Here is a 10,316-nt window from a genome sequence, read left to right as displayed (position 1 = left end):
CACTACAGAATAACACAGAAATTTGCCACTTGATGCCACAACAAACTACTACTCTTCACGGCAATATCACAGTGGGAATTTAGCACTGTTAACAACCAAACGGGTTGATAAAGCCATGATAACATCTGACTATAGCACAAATAGAGTTCTCCACCACACTAGCCCTGAAATTTGCCACAACTTTGTTCCATGTGGACCACTGAAGGTGGGAGTACTCCCCGTGTACATTGCTTGAATGAGTATTTACAGGACACAGCACAGCATCATGGTGTGGGACAGTCTGCATTTCTGTCTATCCATCTACTGCTGACTAATCATGAGATATTCAGCAGTTAATTTTATTTCACAGGTTGAACGTCATTAGGTGCTTGGGATCAGCAGTTATCAAATGAAGCTGGGTGGCTAAATGTCGTGGAGGCTATGGGACTTCATCTCCCCATGTCTGTGTTGTTCCACCTGCAATGTGAAAGAAATACTTTTTAAGGAAAAAACAGTTGCTGTTAGCTAAGAGATTCAAGACAGGAACAGTGAACTACCATTGCATGATACAGGTCAGACAATCTGTTTTCCCCCTCTTATCAATAACAGAAGTTCTTATACTTTCTCATAAAGCTCACAATGCCTGAAGACCCCTGCATTTTATTTTAGAGGCAGATGAGTACATATGCATGCTATGCCCTGTTCAGCTCAGTAACATAACCTTGGCCATTTTTTATTGGAAACAAACTAGTGATCTATTTGATTCTATGATCTCTGTGGTCATAGAGGAATTTTCATGTGCTACTTCATGTAAGGAGCAGAGAATTGTCTCCCGTGATTTAATTGGAAAAGACAAAATAAGAAAGAAGTAAGTATTCTGTTTGGCAAAGAGTTTATAGACTTGTTTAATTTCAGTGGGATTCCTTTGAAAATAAAAAAATTTCATGATGACTTTTCTGGACTGGGTCTATGTTTTAGTTTGTAGGAAGTGAAAAGTAAACAGTATTCAGTGGGAAGAGCAGCCTGTGTAAAAGATACTGAGTTAAATCCCTATATCCATTTTTAGCCACTTACTTCTAAAATTTTTGATCTTAGCATGTTTTAGGAAGGTCCCTTATTATTATTCTCTTCTTATCTGGTCATCAGTAGACAGCAAATTGTTTTGCATAACAGCAAGTTCTTGGATAAAATTTTAAACAGTTAAGACCAGGAGGACTCTTCTTATGAAACCTACTAGCACCTGAATGGTATACAAAATACAGAAACTATGTAATAAACAACATTTAGGTACTTCCTTAGCAAAGAGAAAGATCAGCAAAGCTCCTGACACATGATAAGAGCTGATCATATAATTATCACAAAAAGAAAACAAGCATCCATGTCATGGCTTTAAATTTCATGCTATGTTTTCATGTCTTGTTTTTAACCAGGTATATTTCTTTCCCCTGTTCTTCTTCCACTGCCTTGTAATTAAAATCATTAGATTGTACTACAAACTCAAAAAATACTTTTAAGGAATTTTGAAAGAGTAGCTCTTTTCAACAGCAGTAATATTCAACCAACAGCCAATGATGAGTAGGTTAGATAAAGGGGCTAAGCTGAAAGTATGACCTACAGTCTATTTTCATTCTGCATGATTGCACATCAACAACATAGTAATTTTACCTTTTCTAAAAAATCACCATATTTTAATTCTGGAATAATTATTTCTTTTAAAAATGTTATAAAAATGGGAAGGGGATTTTCATGTGGTTTGTTTCTCAGAGGGTTGTTTAGCGGACAGGATCTGACTGAAAATGTCACTAATTAGTTGCTAATGCTGGGCACAATCACAGTCCAGTTCCTATCGAGCCAAGGAACTGGTATGTACTTAAGCAAAACTGAAAATGGACATGATTTTGCACGATGTTAGAGATATGATTATTAATATCCTAACAGTTAGATACATAGTGCTCTCCTGGACTGACATAAAACCCACACACTTTTGGGGTCAGTATATTTCAATGCACTAATACTTTTTTTCTGTTTTATTCTGTTGTTACAAGTTGCCTGTTTTTTCCTTCACAACCGTGAATAGTCCAAGCAGCAGCAGCACATAGGCAAAACAATATCTTGGTAATGCTCCCTATTCCTCCTTGCTTATGGAGAAATGCAACAAGAAATAGCTACAGACTTTTCTATTTGACTCACACAGGGCACACATTTCTTGCCAGAGTAGTTGCCCAAGGGCTTAATGGGTAGTGAAATACTTAGAGCACAATCTTTTACTGATTATTCTAACAGAGCATTAGTTTGAAAGTTCATCCATAGCAACACATTAAACATGAAAGTATTCTCTTATTTAGAGCTTTAATAGCACAACGTGATTGCATCACTTGTGTACCAAATTCCAAGCAGTTTTGTTAGGAATAGGACAAAATAAGACACATAAGGCAATATTTATATTTAAGTTATTCAAAGGGTGGCTGAATTTTCTAAACTATCCACCAAATTCTAAAATATCCACCAATTGCATGTAAGATCAAAGCCAGCCTCACATCTCAAATTCATCAAGCTACCATGGGCGTAAGTCATATTTAACATTTTGTACCAATATACTTACAATAAGTTACAGGTAGGAAAAAAAACTTTTCCTTTTCACCAGTACTGAGATTATGGGGTATATTGGTTGATGTTTGCAATGGTTTTAAGAGAATTTTTCAGATCTGGTCTACATTTTATTTTAGTACCACTGCTGGGTCTTTCTGTTCTTTCCTGCTCTGCTCTCCTATGCCCTCCCCAGCCTCAGCTGCTCCTTCTCTGTATAAAGAAATGGACAAAAATATCATTTATTCTTTTAAATTGTTTGAATACTGAATATTCCCTATATAATTAGAAGTTACACAGAAGTGGAAACAAAACAGAAAGTGTACTGGACGTTGAACAAATGAAGAAGCTACTACTGTAACAGAATATAGCATCTTTCACATAAAGATTGAATTTTAATTTTTTCAATTGTTTTATGATATAAACACTACAAATATTTTTCGCCACATGCACTTTGCTATACTTTAAATGTTGAAAACAATTTTTTTTTTTTAATTAAGCTCATTTTAAGGCAGTGCTGAAGTCCTCATACTAGATTTAAACAGTATGGGCAAGCACAGATCTATGCCTTTCCTATGGTTTTCTAATAATTCTAATACCTTTGAAATGAATAGAGAAATTGAAAAGAATCTAAATGTTTCTGGAAGAAGCATTCAATGGATGGATATTCTATGGAATGAAATCCATCGTATTGGAACAATAACATAGTACAGAACAGTACTATATTAGTATGTTATGGTACATGCACAGGAAGTATGGGATGATAATTCATAGTGCTAAAAAATAAACAAACTATAAACACATGAAAAAGCCTGGAATCAAAGGGGTCTAGTATTTTCCTCCCATCATGTTGTAGGCAAGGGCTCCAAAGGAAGTAGTGAACAGAAACAAGTCCACTGATGGGGCAGAAAACCAGCCCCCTCCTTGCCCACACCTCCTCAGGTGTCTCTCCACAATCAGCTTGAGGTTTTTGATGTGGAGGATGGACTGGAGGAAAATGTGGAGGATGATGCACGTACATCAGAGCAAGGGCTGAGACCACAATGGCACACACACCCTATCACCACAACTGCCATGAGGACAGAAAGGAGAATCATACTCGTAGGAGAATCTCTGCTGAGGGGGGCAGAGGGTCCAATATGTTAAGCGGACCCCACTCATAGGGAATTCTGCTGCCTCCCAGATGCCCGCGTAAGGGATGTTGCCAGGAAACTTCCCAACCTGGTGAGGCCTTCAGACTACTAACCATTACTCCTGTCCCGTGGGGCGGGGGATGAAGCTGCAGTACATAGCCCAAGGGTGAATAAAAGAGATTTTAGGGCCTTGAGACAGATACTGAGGGAATCTGGGGCTCAAGTGATTTTTTCTTCCCTTCTTCCAGTAACAGGTGGTGACATTGTAAGGCTCAGACAAGTCCAGTGAATTAATACATGGCTCCGTGGCTGGTGTCACCACAACAACTTTGGGGTTTTCAACAATGGGATGGCCTGTACAGCACCAGGATTACAAGTATTGGACAGGAGTCACCTTCTCAAAGGGGGTGGAGCATCTTTGACCAGGAGATTGCAGGTATCATTGACAGGGCTTTAAAGTAGATGTGAAGGGAAGGGGGATAATATCAGGCTAGCCTGTGACGAGCAGTGGGAGGACAGACAATAATTGGAGGGATGGGGTGCTGGTATGGGTCCTCCACCTGCAGTCCAGGGGCATGCTGGGATGCTGTAGCATGGCATGTGGAGATGAGTGGGAGGCTCCTGAGGTAGTAGATATCAGGGAGGAAGCTTCTCCAAAATATTTTATAGGTAACAAAAGGTCCACTAAGAAGACGATGTAACAAGCATCCCAGCTGAAGTGCCTCTGTGCAAATGCACAAAGCTTGGGTAACAAACAGGAGGAGCTGGAAGCTACCATGCTACTAGAAAGCTATGATCTAGTTGCCATCACTGAAACTTGGTGGGTTGAATCCTATGACTGGAGTGTGGCTATTGATGGCTACAGGCTGTTCAGAAGGGTCAGACTGGAAAGAAGTGGTGGATGCGTTGCCCTCTATGTCGGGAAAGGGATAGAATGTGAAAAGCTACCATCGAAGAGTAGCTACGAACAGGTTGAAAGCTTGCAGGTCAGAATAAAGCCCAAGGAACCAATGGGAACCTTGTGGTTGTTTAATACTACAGGCCACCCGATCAAGGAGATCCAACCGATGAAGCCTTCTTCCTCCAGCTACAGGAGACTTCACACTCACAAGGACTTCAACCACGCTGATATATGCTGGAAAAGTAGTACGGGAAGCTGTAGGCAATCCAGGAGACTCCTAGAATGCATCGAAGATAATTTTTTAATCCAGCTAATACAGACCCCCGCACAAGTGGATGCAATACTGGACCTGATGGTCACTAATACAGTGATATTAGGATTTGGGGCAGCCTAGGAGCAGTGATCATGCACAGGTGAAAATCAAGGTCCTGAGGGATATAAGACAGGTGAGGAGTATTGTCAGGACCCTATATTTTAGGAAAGCAGACTTCCAGCTCTTCAAAGCATTACTAGCACCCCCTAGAACATGTTCCTTGGGGTTAAGTGAGCAGGACAGAGATGGCAAATATTTAAGAATGTTTTCCGTGAGGTACAAGAGCTCTCAGTTCCTAGATGTAGGAAATCAGGCAGGGAAGGGAAGAGACTGGCATAGCCAAGTCAAGACCTGCTGGTCAAGTTAAAGAACAAGAGGGAACTTCACAGACAGTGCAAGCAGGGACAAGGAACCTCGGAAGTGTATAGCGACCCTGACCAGTTGTGTAAGGATGAGGTCAGTAAGTCTAAGGTGCAGCTGGAGCTGAACTTGGCAAGGGAAGTAAAGACCAACAAGAAGGACTTCTACAGGTATGTCAATCAGAAGAGAAAGGTTAAAGAGAACACAGCCCTACTGATGATTGAAAATGCTGACCTCATATGAAAAGACAAGGAAAAGGCAGATTTACTTAACATTTTTGCCTCTGTCTTCACTAACAACCATTCTCTTCACCTCTCTTGGGTCCTGGGACAATAAGATGGTGACCAGGGGGATAATACCCCTTCCACTGTACAGGAGGATCAGGTTTGTGACCAGCTGAGGAACCTGAATATATATAAGTCTATGGGACCTGTTGAGATGCATCCCAGAGTCCTGAGGGAATTGGCAGATGTGGTTCCCAAGGCAGTCTCCATGATATTTGAAAAGTCATGGCAATCAGGAGAAGTCCCTGGTGACTGGAAGAAGGGTAGCATTGTCCTCATTTCTAAATACAGCAGAAAAGACAACCCTGGGAACTGCCGACATGTCAGCCTCATCTCTGTGCCTGGGAAGATCATGGAACAGATCCTCCTAGAAGCTGTGCTAAAGCACATGGAGGAGAGGGAGGTGATTAATGGCAGCCAGCATGGCATTACCAGAGGCAAGTCCTGTATAACTGACTTAGTGCCTTTCTATGATGGAGTAACCACAGCCGTGGACGTGGGAAACCCAATAGATGTGATCTATCTAGACTTCTGCAAAACCTTTTACACAGTCCCCCACTACATCCTTCTCTCTAAATTGAAGAGATATGGATTCAATGGGTGGACTGTCTGGTGGATAACAAATTGGTTGGATGGTGGTATTCAGAAAGTAGTGGTCAACGGCTCGATATCCAAATGGAAATCCATGACTAGTGGTGTTCCTTAGGGGTCCATACTGGGACCAGTGCAGTTTAATGTATTCGTCAGTGATATAGAGAGTGAGATGAGTACACCCTCAGCAAGTCTGCAGATGACACCAAGCTGAGCGGTGCAGTTGCCACACTGGAAGGATGGGATGTCATCCAGAGGGACCTGAACAGGCTGGAGAATTGGGCCTGTGAGAACCTCATGAGGTTCAACAAGGCCAAGTGCAAGGTCCTACACCTGGGTCGGGGCAATCCCCATTTTCAGTACACAATGTGGGATGATGTGATTGAGAGCTGCCTTGCAGAGAAGGCCTTGAGGGTGCTGGTCAATGAGAAGCTCGAAATGAGCTGGCAATGTGCACTTGCAGCCCAGAAGGCCAACCATATCCTTGGCTGCAACAAAAGAATTGTGGCCAGAAGGTTGAGGGAGGTAATTCTGTCCCTAGATTCCTCTCTTGTGAGAACCCATCTGGAGTATTGTGTCCACTTCTGGAATCCTCAATGTAAGAAGGACATGGAGGTGTTGGAATGGATCCAGAGGAGGGCTACAAATGATCCAAGGGGTGGAGCACCTTCCTTATGAGGACAGGCTGATAGAGTGGCCTTGTTCGTCCTGGAGAAGAGAAGGCTCCGAGGTGATCTTATAGTGACCTCCAGTACCTGGAGGGGGCCTGCAAGAAAACTGGGGAGGAACTTTTTACAAAGGCTTGTAGTGATAGCATTAGGGGCAATGGCTATAAACTGGAGAGGGGCAGGTTTAGACCAGATATAAGGAAGAATGTCTTCACTATGAAAGTGCTGAGGCACTGGAACGGGTTGCCCAGGGAAGCTGTGGCTGCCCCATCCCCGAGGGTGTTTAAGGCCAGGTTGGATGGGGTTTGAGCAGCCTGAGATACTGGGAGGTGTGCCTGCCTATGTCAAGGGAGTTGGAACTAGATGATCTTTAGGATCCCTTCCAACCTAAACTACTCTGTGATTCTATGATTCTATGATTCTAAACCATCTTTCAAAACACCGTTTTTTGTCTGTTAATAGCTCAGATAATAAGAATTTTAAAAGCAAAAAACCAAACCAAACCAAAACATCCCAGAATTGTTATTTTTTTTTTATTTCACTATGAGTACCCCTGCAATCTTGCCATGAATGGGAAGCAAGTTTAATTACACCAGAAGGACTTATGGTTATACTTTATCAGCATTGCTCTGAATGTTGGGTAACCCCACCTACAAGTCTGGTCTATATCTTCTTTCCTAAAACCAATCCAGACATCACTTATATCCTCTTTTCACTGATTTAGGTTCTGCATTATCATCAGTCAAATGCATTTTTTCTTCTAATAAACCAAAATAAGAGGGAGTACAAAAAACAGGATCTAGGGAAAGAAAATCTTTTTTTTTTTAACAACTAATAAAAATCTTTACTCAATCCTCATGTCCCTTTGGCTGATCAGGCAGACTCTTATCCACAGCCTGTCTTATTCTTAGTTTGAAATTCACCAGTACCCCTCAGGACCAGCAGCTTTTCTAGTCTGAAATATTTAAAAGGCTTGTTTGTTCTTAGAAGGTGGTACTGAATTTTCTCTTACTTTGCTCTTAGTGGTTACTTCACTGCTGGAGCCTTTACAGATGTGTAGACAGAATCTTAGAAGAGCCTAAAGTTAAGCAAGAATTATGTTTATTACTGCTTCTAAATTCACAAAATGTTTTTCTATTCATTTCTTTTTATACTTTTAGGCAGCCCCCTCCTAAGCCAAATAACTGCAGCCTGTGGCTTTCTGTCTTGTTTTTGTGCCATGGTACATTTATACAGCTAACCCCTTGAAGAAAGCCCCCAAATGGTTATCACAGTATATTTTTTACTCCCTACCAATATTATAGATGTGAAGACAGGGCTTTAAAAGCTGTAGTAGACATCCTAGATCTGCCAAAAAGTAAATACTGCAGGTACTGCAAAATAGATCCTTTGATCAAGAGGAGAAATTTCACTTCAAAGAAAAAGGACTTCATATCTCGTTTAAGTGTGTGTGAACAGCTAGCTGGCAGTGTTACTCAAAATCAATGGATATCCTTTTCCTTTCCTTTTTTCCTGTAAAGTACAATGAGTTTTCTTTGATGGCTCCACCTTCCAGATGAGGAAAAAAATATTTTTTTCCCTGTAAAACTTCTTTTTAAAGAAAAATCCAAGTAGCAGACTTCCACACTGTTCTCTGGTTTTATTGCCCAGAAATCACTTGAATTGTTCTGCATATAATCAGATGTAATCAGATTTATCCTAAACACAACTTTGGTGACCCCTCAGGAATATAATGAGAACAAAAGTTCCTATGGAAATGTGTCTAGGGCATTAAATACATTTCTTTGATTCTTGTCATAACAAGTCAGAAATCAGGCAGCATTTGTGTTTTTTGTCAAAGGACAGAGGAAAAATTTGCCTAGTCACAGTCTAACAAATTAGTAACATCTGTGTAAAGATGCAACTTTTTTCTTCCTACTGCACCATATTTATTACTTGTAATTGTATTTATTTTGTATTTTATTTTATTTATTTTATTTTATTTTTATATGATGGGTGTAACTTGCCGAAACTACTGTTCTGTGCTCATAGTGTTTATAACCTTTGTGAGAGAGTATTAGGTTTATAATATCAAGTTTATACCTGACAAACAGCACCAACTACAGTGATGAAAGTAAAAAGAAGTTGCATGAACCTATTACTTCTGAAACTATTCTACTGCATCTGTAATAAAAATAGTAAGAATCTCCTCCTATTGCTTTTTGTATTACGTTTAGTCACAGGGTTAGGAATGCATTTTTACTCTACTGTTTAACCACTACAATACACTACATTCTATTTATTTAATACATGCAAATTTTTTGTGTTAGATACCTTTACCAAAGTGCATTTATGAAAGAAGACATACTGTGTTCTCAATCTTGTCCTGTAATTTAAGCTTGTACATTCTAATCATCAGCATTGTGCTCTAATGCAAAAGTTAAATCCCCAGTTATACTCAGGTGTAAATGTAAATATTTTTTTCTCTCTCTGAAGCTTGAATGCCTTCTGCAGGTCACAAGGCTTGTGTTTGGAGTTTAAAGAAGGTGGGGATTGAAAACTCCAGACAGGTTTTCTGGAGGGCTTTGAAAAGCGAGACTCTTGGAAACCTGCAGTTTCTTTCCTAAGTGTTGCTCTGTAAAAGCCTTGTAAAAATCAGAACTTTTCTCTGCTTTCCAGGACCCTGCTGGGGAGGACTGGAGCATCTCAGTAAGATTCTAGAAACTAATTGAAGACTATAAAATACCCAGCAATCATTGATGACAATCTGCTGCCCTCTGTACATTACTTTCTCCCTCAGATTTAATGTTTTTGCCTTTCCATTCAATATCTTAACACATTTGTAGTTCTTCTGCATTTCCAGAACACCTTCTTAAAGTGCATGCATGCTACTGTAGGCTCACCTGCCTGTAAAAATGTCTGAAGAAGAAAAACCTTTTCACTATTCTCAATCATCAGTTCTAGTTTATCTTCAAAACCTAATCTTTCTTCATCTCTTATTACCGGATTACTCTCTTCTTTTTCTCATTTTCCAAACCCCAGAGAAGTTTTGCTTCAGAGTTGTTTCTGCCTGAAATTCACTTTTCTTAACTATCAATCTCATCATTTGTTGTTTTTCATCTCAGTCTAAGGCACATGCTTTCTGTACCCATGCAACCTAATATTTCTTCTGTTTGGTTACTACTTTTGATTACAACTTTAGTGTGCACTGGCATTGCCACTCTACTCTTTACGTGGTGTCATTGATTTAGTTTACCGGGAATATAGTATCTTCTGTACACTGGAAAGACATTTGCTTTGCAAAGACTGGAATTTTCAATAAAACTCTCTCAAGAACCCAGGAAGCTTATTATGCAGTATACTAATTTGCATAAGATAGGGTGTTAGGATTCCTTACCATAATACTGAAATGAAATTGATTTATCTTCCAATTTTGATTTAGCTCTCTTATACATGAAAATTTACTTTGACTGTGACAGAGAGACAATAGCAAGAAATATTTAAAGTCACTAAATGGGTATT

The sequence above is a fragment of the Phaenicophaeus curvirostris genome, chromosome Z, assembly GCF_032191515.1.
Source record: "Phaenicophaeus curvirostris isolate KB17595 chromosome Z, BPBGC_Pcur_1.0, whole genome shotgun sequence".
Classification (NCBI taxonomy): domain Eukaryota; kingdom Metazoa; phylum Chordata; class Aves; order Cuculiformes; family Cuculidae; genus Phaenicophaeus; species Phaenicophaeus curvirostris.
This window is presented reverse-complemented; position numbering follows the sequence as displayed.